Genomic DNA, 12,643 nt, shown 5'->3' with positions numbered 1-12,643 from the left:
GAGTCACGGAGGGAGTGGTCTTTTCGGAACGCTGATAGGGGAGGGGAGGGAAATATATCCCTGGTGGTGGGGTCCGTTTGGAGGTGGCGGAAATGACGGCAGATGATATGCTGTATGCGGAGGTTGGTGGGGTGGTAGGTGAGAACCAGTGGGGTTCTGTCCTGGTGGCGGTTGGGGGGCGAGGCTCAAGGGCGGAGGAGCAGGAAGTGGAGGAGATGCGGTGGAGGGCATCGTCGATCACGTCTGGGGGGAATCTGCGGTCTTGAAGAAGGAGGCCATCTCGGTTGTACAGTATTGGAACTGGTCCTCATAGGAGCAGATGCGGAGGAGACGAAGGAATTGGGAATATGGGATGGCATTTTTACAGGGGGCAGGGTGGGAGGAGGTGTAGTCTAGGTAGCTGTGGGAGTCAGTCAGTTTATAGTAGATGTCCGTGTTGATTCGGTTGCCCGAGATAGAAATGGAAAGGTCTAGGAAGGGGAGGGAGGTGTCTGAGACAGTCCAGGTGAATTTGAGGTCGGGGTGGAAGGTGTTGGTAAAGTGGAAGAACTGTTCAACCTCCTCGTGGGAGCACGAGGCAGCGCCGATACAGTTATCGATGTAGCGGAGGAAAAGGTGGGGGGTGGTGCCAGTGTAGGTGCGGAAGATGGACTGTTCCACATATCCTACGAAGAGGCAGGCATAGCTGGGGCCCATGCGGGTGCCCATGGCAACTTCTTTGGTTTGGAGGAAGTGGGACGATTGGAAAGAGAAGTTGTTCAGGGTGAGGACCAGTTCAGTCAGTCGAAGGAGGGTTTCAGTGGAAGGGTACTGGTTGGTACAGCAGGAAAGGAAGAAGCAGAGGGCTTTGAGTCCTTTGTGATGGGGGATGGAGGTGTACAGGGACTGGATGTCCATGGTGAAGATAAGGCGTTGGGGACTGGGGAAGCGAAAATCATGAAGGAGGTGAATCCGACTGACTCCCACAGCCTATCACATCTCCATCACCCCTCCCCAAGTCCCTCCTTCCTACCTTTTATCTTAGCCTGCTGGACACACTTTCCTCATTCCTGAAGAAGGGCTTATGCCCGAAATGTCGAATCTCCTGTTCCTTGGATGCTGCCTGATCTGCTGCGCTTTTCCAGCAACACATTTTCAGCTCTGATCTCCAGCATTTGCAGACCTCACTTTCTCCCTCAAGGAGTTGGGAGGTCATGTTGCTGCTGTAAAGGACATTGGTTAGGCCACTGTTGGAGGATTGTGTGCAATTCTTTTCTCCTTCCTATCAGAAAGATGTTGTTAAACTTGAAAGGGTTCAGAAAAGATTTACAGGATGTTGCCAGGGTTGGAGGATTTGAGTTATTGAGATAGACTGAACAGGCTGGGGCTGTTTTCCCTGGAGCGTTGGAGGCTGAGGGGTGACCTTATAGAGGTTTACAAAATCATGAGGGGCATGGATTCGATAAATAGACAAAGTCTTTTCCCTGTGGTGGGGGAGTCCAGAACTAGAGGGCATAGGTTTAGGATGAGAGGGGAAAGATATAAAGAAGACCCAAGGGGCAATCTTTTCACACAGAGGGTGTTTCGAGTATGGAATGAGCTGCCAGAGGAAGTGGTGGAGGCTGGTACAATTGCAACATTTAAGCAGCTTTGGATGGGTATATGAATAGGAAGGGTTTGGAGGGATAAGGGCCGGGTGCTGGCACGTGGGACTAGATTGGGTTGGAATATCTGGTTTGCATGGATGGGTTAGACCGAAGGGTTTGTTTCCATGCTGTACATCTCTGTGACTCTATGACTATGACTCTAAAGCCCACAATAATTTTAACCATCTTAAATTTGCTGCAGTAACTTTTGTACATCACAATGTTTTGATGGATGAGAATGTATTGTGGATTGATAATGTATGGAATATGTATCCTGCTAGCCTTTGCAAAGAATGGATCTTATTAATAAAAGACATTTTTAAATCCCGTGCAATCACAGGTATCAAGAGTCTTCTGCTACAGCCAAAATGCAGATAGACCAGGGTGTCTAATGTGTACGTCAACTTTTGGTTAATATACCTTAGCAAGCTATTTAAAGACCATGTTTGTGGTAAATGAAATAACTGGATGGCTGACAGAGAATAAAAACTTCACTAGGAGTGCAAATATGTCTGCTTCCCTTGACATTTTGTGTGCTTTTGCCATAAAATCATGAGATGCTAATAATGAACAAACTGTCATCAGATCATTCAAAGTAGATGAAATATCCAATTCAAAAGATTGAGAGGAAACTGATTGCTGAAGGAGAGATCATTATGAAAACAGAAGAACATAAGAACTAGGAGCAGGAGTAGGTCATCTAGCCCTTCAAGCGTGCTCCGCCATTCAATAAGATCATGGTTGATCTTTTCATGCACTCAGATCCACTTACCCATGTCTTCACCATATTCTTCAATTCCTTTATTGTTCAAAAAACCATTTACCTTAGCTTTAAAAACATTTACTGAAATAATGTCAACTACGTCATTGGCACGGGACTGAATTCAGTCCTAAATCTGATCCATCTAATCTTAAGGCTATGCCCTCTTGTCCTAGCTTCACCTGCTAGTGGAAACGTCCTCTTAACTTCTATCTTATCTATTCCCTTCACACTTTTATGTACTTCTATGACATCCCCCTGCACTCTGCTGAATTCCAATGAATATAATCTCAGTCTACTCAGTCTCTCCTCATAAACCATCACCATCAAATCAGGAATCAACATAGTGAACCTGGTCTGCACACCCTCTAGTGCCAGTACATTCTTTCTCAAGTAAGGAGACCAAAACTGTCTGCGCTACTCAGATGTGCCCTCACCAGCACCTTGTACAGCTGCAACATAACCTCTCTGCTTTTAACTATAATCGCTTTAGCAATGAAGGATAAAATTCCATTTGATTTCCTAATTACTTGTACCTGCAGGCCAACCTTCTGTGAATCATGCACAACGACACCCAGGTTCCTCTACATAGCAGCATGCTGCAACCTTTTACCGTTCAAGTAATAATCCTTTTTACTGTTACTCCTACCAAAATGGATGACTTCACATTTGTTAACATTGTGTTCTATCTGCCAGACCTTTGCCCATTTAATGCATCTATGTTCCTCTGCAAAGATTCACAGTCCTTTGCACACTTTCTCTGCCACTCATCTTCGTGTCATCCGCAAACTTTGACACCCTACATGTGGTCCCTAATTCCAAATCATCGATATAAATTGTAAATAATTGCGGTCCCAACACTGATCCCTGAGGCACACCACTAGTCACTGACTGCCAGCCAGAATAGCTCTCACTTATCCCCACTCTTTGCTTCTTATCAGTCAGCCAATCCTCTATCCATTCTAATACTTTACCTATAACGACATGCATCCTTATGCAGCATCTTTTTGTGCGATACCTTGTCAAAGGTCTTTTGGAAATCTAGGTACACCACATGCACTAGGTCCCCACTGTCCACCTTGCTCATAATGTCTTCATGGAATTCCAAAAGGTTTGTTAAGCATAACCTGTCCTTCATGAACACATGCTGCGCTTGCCCAATGGGACAATTTCTATCGAGATGCCTTTCTATTTCTACCTTGATAACTGACTCAAGCATCTTCCCACTACAGAGGTTAAGCTAACCAATCTATAATTCTCCATTTTTGCCTACCTCCCTTTTTAAATTGTGACATTACATTTGCTATTTTCTAGTCTGCTGGGACTGCCACAAAGACCAGCAAATTTTGGAAAATTAGCACAAGAGGGAAATCAGGAAGGCAAAAAGAGGACATGAGATAGCTTAGGCAAATAGAATTAAGGAGATTCCAAAGGGTTTTTACAAATACATTAAGGACAAAAGGGTAACTAGGGAGAGAATAGGGCCCCTCAAAGATCAGCAAGGCAGCCTTTGTGTGGAGCCACAGAAAATGGGGGAGATACTAAATGAATATTTTGCATCAGTATTTACTGTGGAAAAGGATATGGAAGATATAGACTATAGGGAAATATATGGTGACATCTTGCAAAATGTCCATATTACAAAGGAGGAAGTGCAGATGTCTTGAAATGGTTAAAGGTGGATAAATCCCCAGGAGCTGATCAGATGTACCCGAGAACTCCGTAGGAAGCTAGAGAAGTGATAGGTGGGCCTCTTGCTGAGATATTTGTATCATCAATTGTCACAGGTGAGGTGCCGGAAGAGGTTGGCAAACGTGGTGCCACTATTTCAGAAGGGCGGTAAAGACAAGCCAGGGAACTATAGACCGGTGAGCCTGACCTCAGTGGTGGGCAAGTTGTTGGAGGGAATCCTGAGGGACAGGATGTACATGTATTTGGAAAGGCAAGGACTGATTAGGAATTGTCTACATGGCTTTGTGCATGGGGAATCATGTCTCACAAACTTGATTAAGTTTTTTGAAGAGGTAACAAAGAAAATTGATGAGGGCAGAGCAGTAGATGTGATCTATGTGGACTTCAGTAAGGCGTTCGACAAGGTTCCCCATGGGAGACTGATTAGCAAGGTTAAATCTCATGGAATACAGGGAGAACTAGCCATTTGGTTACAGAACTAGCTCAAAGGTAGAAGACAGAGGGTGGTGGTGGAGGGTTGTTTTTCAGACTGGAGGCCTGTGACCAGTGGAGTGCCACCAGGATCGTTGGTGGGTCCTCTACTTTGTCATTTAAGTAAATGATTTGCATGCGATCATAAGAGGTGCAGTTAGGAAGTTTTCAGGTGACACCAAAATTGAAGGTGTACTGGACAGTGAATAGGGTTATCTCAGATTACAACAGGATCTGGACCAGATGGGCCAATGGGCTGAGAAGTGGCAGATGGAGTTTAATTCAGATAATCGTGAGGTGCTGCATTTTGGGAAAGCAAATCTCAGCAGGACTCATATTCTTAATAGTTATGTCCAAGGGAGTGTTGCTGAACAAAGAGACCTTGGAGTGCAGGTTCATAGCTTCTTGAAAGTGGAGTCACAGTTAGGTAGGATAGTGAAGAAGGCGTTTGGTATGCTTTCCTTTATTGGTCAGAGTATTGAGTACAGGAGTTTTTGGAGGTCATGTTGCGGCTGTACAGGACATTGGTTAAGCCACTGTTGGAATGTTGCATGCAATTCTTGTCTCCTTCCTATCAGAAAGATATTGTGAAACTTGAAAGAGTTCAGAAAAGATTTACAAGGATGTTGCCAGGGTTGGAGGATTTGAGCTACAGGGAGAGGCTGAACAGGCTGGGGCTGTTTCCCTAGAGCGTCGGAGGCTGATAGGTGACCTTATAGAGGTTTACAAAATTTTGAGGGGCATGGTTAGGATAAATAGGCAAAGTCTTTTCCCTGGGGTGGGGGAGTCCAGAAATAGAGGGCATAGGTTTAGGGTGAAAGGGGAAAGATATAAAGGAGACCTAAGGGGCAACATTTTCATGCAGAGGGTGGTTCGCGTATGGAATGAGCTGCCAGAAGATGTGGTGGAGGCTGGTACATTTGCAAAATTTAAGCTGCATTTGGATGGGTATATGAATAGGAAGGGTTTGGAGGAATATAGGCTGGTTGCTGGGAGGTGGGACTACATTGGGTTGGGATATCTAGTCGGCATGGGCAGGTTGGACCGAAGAGTTTGTTTCCATGCTGTACATCTCTATGACTCAACGACTCTATGACTCTAAGTGCACTTGCTATTTCTCCCATCATCTCTTTTAGTACCCTGGGATGCAATCCATTAGGGCCAGGAGACTTGTCTATCCTTCGCTCCATTAGCTTTCCCAACACTACCTCTTCTGAAATAACAATTGTTTCCAGGTCCTCACCCACATTTGACTCTTTGTCAATTACTGGCATGTTATTAATGCTCCATTGTGCAGACAGATACAAAATCTCTGTTCAATGCTTCAGCCATTTCATCATATTCCATAACTAAATGGCCCTTCTCATCCTCTGAAGGGCCAACATTTACTTTAGCCACGCTTTTTTGTTTTATATACTTATAGAAACTTTTGCTATCTGTCTTTATATTTTGTGCTAGTTTTTTGTCATGTGCTATCTTTATAGCTCTTTTTGTGGCTTTCTGTTGACCTGTAAAGTTTTCCCAAAGTTCTAGTTTCCTGCTGTTCTTGGCGTTTGTATGCCTTCTTGTTCAATTTCATACCCTCATCCACAACAAGCTTTCTTGGACTCTTCATGTGGATGCACTTGTTACAAAGGCCCAACAGCGTCTCTTCTTCCTCAGGCAGCTGAGGAAATTTGGCAAGATGATGAATAACCTTGCAAACTTTTATAGGTGCGCCACCGAGGGCATTCTGTCTGGATGTATCACTACCTGGTATGGCAATTGTACCATTCAAGACTGCAGACGGTTACAGAGAGTGGTGAACTTGGCCCAGACAATCACAAAGGCCAACGCCCCATCTATTCGTGGGCGGCATGGTGGCACAGTGGTTAGCACTGCTGCCTCACAGCGCCAGAGACCCGGGTTCAATTCCCGCCTCAGGCGACTGACTGTGTGGAGTTTGCACGTTCTCCCCGTGTCTGCGTGGGTTTCTTCCGGGTGCTCCGGTTTCCTCCCACAGTCACAAAGATGTGCGGGTCAGGTGAATTGGCCATGCAAAATTGCCCGTAGTGTTAAGTAAGGAGTAAATGTATGGGTATGGGTGGGTTGCACTTCGGCGGGTCGGTGTGGACTTATTGGGCCGAAGGGCCTGTTTCCACACTGTAAATAATCTAATCTATAGAACCAGGTCTGCTGTCAAGGAAAGGTCATCAGAATTCTCAAAGATTCATCCCATCCTTTCTATAACCTCTACCAGTGGGGAGAAGGTACAGAAACCTGAACACATGCACCAGCCAGTTTCTTAACAGTTTCTACCCTACTATTGTTAGAATACTGAATGGACTCACAAACTCTTAACATTCGCTGTACCTGTGTTTTTGTTTTTGCTGTAGTTTACCTACTATTTACTATCTATGATACTTAACTATGTGATCTACCTGTACTGCTCACAAAATAAAGCTTTTCACTGTGCCTTGGTACACATGACAATACATTCAATTCAATTCCCTTATTTCCTTAGACACTCATGGCAGATTACCCCTTTTCTCACAGTCCTTCCTTTTCATTGGGATATTCTTTTACTGATCACTTTGTAAACTTGCTTTGAAAGTCCTCCACTGCTCATCAACTGTCCCACCATAAAATCTTTGTTTCTAATCTACCTTAGCCAAGTCCTCCCTCATTCTATTGTAATCTCCCTTGTTTAGGATAGCTTGCTCTGTCTTCGGTTCTATTACATACTGTTCAAGAAAATGTTCGTGGACACACTCAATGAACTCCTTCTAAAGGCTACCCTGACCAATCTTATTCAACAATTCGATATGTAAATTAAAACCCCCATGATAATTGCCATACCATTTTTACAGGCATTAGTTATTTCTTTATTCATTGCCTGCCCCAATATGATGTTCTTATTTGGTGGCCGATAGACTACACCTAACAGTGACGTTTTCTTCTTAGAAGTTCTAATTTCCATCCAAATGGATTTGCCATTTTTCTCCATAGAACTTATATCATCTCTCAGCACTGACCTGGTGTTGTCCTTGAATACAGAGCTACACCACATCCTTTACCTTCCTGTCTGTCCTTCTGAACAGTCTGACTGTGAAACTTCATACACTGGAATCTAAAACAGCAGGTCTGGCAGCATCTGTAAAGAAAAATCATAGTTAACATTTTGGATCCGGTGACCCTTCCTTAGATCTGATGGTAGTTATGAAAATATTGGTTTATGTGCAGGAGATAGGGTGGGGGGATGGTGGGGAGTGCACAAGAAGATGGGGATATTTGAGGTTAGATGGAGCTAGTAACACTAGTTGGTGATAGAGCACAAAAAGTGACAAGAGCAGCTGGACAGGCAAAGGATTGGATAATGATCTGGCTTGGAGAGTGAACAGCTGGTAATGGAGACTGTCAGTGGCTAACAATAGTTTAGTGTGTAATGTTAGATAACAAGGGATGGGGATAGGGGGATAGGAGGCTAAGACATGGAAGAGTTTTGGCCCTAAAATTATTGAACTCAGTATGGTGTCCAGAGGGCTACAGGATCCCCAAGTGGAAATGGAGATGTTGTTCTTCCATCTTGCACTGAACTTCATTGGAACACTGCAGTCAGCCTGAGACAAAGATTTGGGCCAGGAAAAAGGGTGGTGGGGTGCACTGGAATCTGTTTAGGAATGATGATCTTATGATCATGTCATTGCCAAACTGATTCAGAGTGAATTCAAAGAACTCTTTGCATCAGAAGGTAACCAATATTATATTTGACAGCTTTTAAACAGTATTGTTGTTGTTTATACAATCCTGTGGATTCATTTAATTAAAAACATGACAGATTGATTTAATTTTGATTGCCAGTGTCATTATTATTATTCATTTACAATGGCAACCAACTTTATCAAAGTGTTCATTTTTTGTTTTCTTTTGTCTGTCCAATTGTTCTTCTCTCTCTTTGGGCTCTATCCCTACCAACTGTTTACTCCTTACCCTCTCCCCCACCCAACTTCTGTACATAAACTAACATTTTCTTAGCTACCATCAGTTCTGAGGAAGCGTCACCGGACCTGCATTGTTAATATTGATTTCTCTTCGCAGATGCTGCCATACTTGTGTTTTCAAGTAATCCTCTGATTATGGTAAATAATTAAGCAATGAGAGCAGTCTCAACCAGCTGGACAGCAGTAGAGAAGTTTTGGAAGAGGATAGAGTGGTTAACCATGTGAAAGGCTGCAGATAGATTCAGAAGAAAAGGTTTATCTACTTCATAGCAACTCGTGACTTTGATTTTTGTGTCCTATGGCATTAATGGAAACCTGTTTGGAAGAATTCAGTAAAGAGAAATTACTACAAACCTTCTTTTCATCCTTTCCCCAGCCATCTCTCTCTACCTCTTCCTAGTCTAACTAAATGTCATGGGTCTGAAATGTGAACTTGTTTCTCTCTCCATAGATACTGCCTGATCTGCTTAATAGTTCTGGCATTATATTCTTTTATTTCAACTTTCTAGCATCTTTAGTATTCCAATTTTTGATTAGTACGCTTAGGTGACTTTCCTGCCGTGAAAAGTTTTTAAACTGTTGTCAGAAACTACAATGGTGCGGTTGTCTTACCAAATCCCAAATGCACTGAAGATCACATGATTAGCTAATAGTTTGCATTCGCCCAAAGGAACTTTCAACGTTAATGTAGACAGACTATAACAAATGTAAAAGTAACAATTTATTGTAAAGAACATAACCAACCAGCTCTTGAATAGCATTTTAGCCTCACATCATGCTGAAGTCCAATCTACATCTTTATAAGCTCTGAATTGTTCTTAGAAACTTGAGCTACAGTTTCTTGGTTTTATCAGTGCTCATCTAATGTACATAGAGATCATAATAGTCAGCACGGATTTAGAAGGATTGCTTATTCTTGGCAAACATTGAAAGGCAGACTAGTTGAGTGCTCACCTGTTTGATTACCCCAGTCGGCTAATTCAAGGAAAGGAATAAAGACTACAGACCAGTTTCCCATCAGTGTGGAAAAGATTTTAGAAACAATAATCAAAGAAATAAAAACAGACTCTTGGAGAGGTTCGTGTTAATTAAGCATACCAGCATGGATTTGTAAAAGACAGATTGTTCTTCACGAATCAAACTATTGTCTTGAATGAAGTAACAGCGATGTTAGATGTAATGAAAGCTATATACATATATATAAATGAATGTTAACTCGTGGTTTATGGTTGTCAATTACCTTTGTGAAAGGTTTAATCAAAACAAGGACAGAGTGTCCTTTTTAGAGTTCTAATCCAGTATTGGTGTCAGCAGGCAGAAATTGCAAAATGGCTGAAATGTCTTGAAACGCATAAAAGTGGATAAATTCCCAGGACCTGATCAGGTGTACCCGAGAACTCTGTGGGAAGCTAGGGAAGTGATGGCTGGGCCCCTTGCTGAGATATTTGGATCATCGATAGTCACAGGTGAGGTGCCAGAAGACTGGAGATTGGTTATTGTGGTATCACTGTTTAAGAAAGGTGGTAAGGACAAGTCAGGGAACTATAGATCAGTGAATCTAACAACAGTGGTGGGCAAGTTGTTGGAGGGAATCCTGAGGGACAGGATGTATCTGTATTTGGAAAGGCAAGGACTGATTAGGGATAGTCAGCACAGCTTTGTGCGTGGGAAATCATGTCTCACGAATTTGATTGAGTTTTTTGAAGAAGTAACAAAGAAGATTGATGACAGCAGAGCAGTAGACATGGACTTCAGTAAGGCGTTTGACACGGTTCCCCATGGGAGACTGGTTAGCAATGTAAGATCTCCTTGAATACAAGGAGAACTAGCCATTTGGATACAGAACTGGCTTGAAGGTAGAAGACAAAGGGTAGTGGTGGAGTGTTGTTTTTCAGACTGGAGACCTGTGACCAGTGGAGTGCAACAAGGATTGATGCTGGGTCCACTGTTTTACGTCATTTATATAAATGATTTGGATGTGAGCATAAGAGTTATAGTTAGTGAGTTTGCTGATGACCAAAATTGGAGGTGTAGTGGACAGTGAAGAAGTTACCTCAGGTTACATTAGGATCTTGATCAGATGGGCCCATGGGCTGAGGAGTGGCAGATGAAGTTTAATTTAGATAAATATGAGATGCTGCATGGTGGGAAAGCAAATCTTAGCAGGACTTACACACTTAATAATAAGGTCCTGGGGAGTGTTGCTGAACAAAGAGACCTTAGAGTGCAGGTTTATAGCTCCTTGAAAGTAGAGTCATAGGTAGATAGGATAGTGAAAAAGGCATTTGGTATGCTTTCTTTTATTGGTCAGAGCATTGAGTGTAGGAGTTGGGAGGTCATGCTATAGCTGTACATCACATTGGATAGGCCACTGTTGGAAAATTGTGTGCAATTCTGGTCTCCTTCCTTTTGGAAGGATGTTATGAAACTTGAAAGTGTTCATAAAAGATTTACTAGGATGTTGCCAGGTTTGGAGGATTTGAGCTATCGGGAGAGATTGAATAGGCTGTGGCTGTTTTCTCTGGAGCGTCAGAGAGTGAGGGGTGACCTTGTAGAAGTTTATAAAATCATGAGGGGCGTGGATAGGATAAATAGACAAGATCTTTTCCCTGGGTTGGGGGAGTCCAGAATTAGAAAGCATAGATTTAGAGTGAGAGGGGAAAGATATAAAAGAGACCTAAAGGGTAACTTTTTCAGGCAGTGCATGGTAAGCGAATGGAATGAGCTAACAGAGGAAGAGGTGAAGGCTAGTACAATTACAACATTTAAAAGGCATCTAGATGGGTATATGAATAGGAAGAGTTTGGAGCGATGTGGACAGGGTGCTGGCAAGTGGGACTAGATTAGGTTGGGCTATCTGGTCAGCATGGATGAGTTGGACTGAAGGGTCTGTTTCTATGCTGTACATCTCTATGACTCTATGACACTAATTGATGTGCCTGCATACTAATGTTTTGTGTTTATGTATTAGAATATCCAGCACCTCAGAAACTGGCAATCTCTCTCCATTTAAATAATATGTTATTTTTCTATTCTTCTTGACCCACTGGACAAGTTCATATTTTCCCACACCAGGCCATCCCATACTGGCTGCAAGTAACCTTAGGCCTTTGCTTCTTTACAAGAAGCTCGTTAAAAGATTCACTGACAATCTCTGCAGACTCTCTGGGACAATCACTTGCAACTGTGATATTCTTATTTGAAAATTCCTGGATTTTGTCAGATTCCTCTCAAATGCAGAGACCTCGGTCGTCCAGTTGAATTTGCTGCAATAATCTTAAACCTGCTCCTCTAGAGCCATTTGAGATCCCTGGGGTCACTCACCTGCTTTTTTGTGAATAGGGAAGATATCAATTTGCAATTATCTACGATCATACCAGCTAAATACTCTGGGTTTGCACACAATGTTGATGGAACTGTCACAATACTACATTCTGATGTGGGTGAAGTCTTTAATGCACCTGCTGGCTATAGGACTAGCTGCTAGGTGAGAGGGGCTATCCACAGAGACCCGCTTGATGACACCAGTGAGGATGCTAGTTATTCGCCTTACATAGACCGCAGGAGACCTGAGGTATACAGGTCACATTTGCGTTCGTTCAAACAACCTCAGTCTTATACTGGCTAAACAGAATTCTACCTGATATTCTGACTTGGCTGTGACCCATGTTTATCCAATGTCTCTCCATTTCATACAATCCCTGCAGTATGGAAACAGGCTATTTTTGCCTATTGAGCCCACGCCAACACTTTGAAGAGTATCCCACCCAGACCACCCCCTACCTTATCCCTGTAACCCTACATTTCCCATGGCTAATCCACCTAGGTTGCTCATCTTTGGACCTTGGGAGGAAACTGGAGCACCCAGAGGAAACCCAGGCAGATGCAGCAAGAATGTACAAACTCCACACAGACGCTCACACGAGGCTGGGATCGAACCTGGATCTTTGGCGTTATGAAGCAGCAGTGCTAGCCACTGAGCCACTATGAAAAATATTGAAAAAATATTGCATATTGAAAAACATCAATCCTTGTACACATACATAATTTACATTTCATTTTTGTATAATAACCAGAAATCTTCCACCCTATATCTTTATCTGATAGTCTCCAAT

This window comes from Hemiscyllium ocellatum, chromosome 31 (genome assembly GCF_020745735.1).
Source record: "Hemiscyllium ocellatum isolate sHemOce1 chromosome 31, sHemOce1.pat.X.cur, whole genome shotgun sequence".
Classification (NCBI taxonomy): domain Eukaryota; kingdom Metazoa; phylum Chordata; class Chondrichthyes; order Orectolobiformes; family Hemiscylliidae; genus Hemiscyllium; species Hemiscyllium ocellatum.
Note: the sequence above shows the minus strand (reverse complement) of the source record.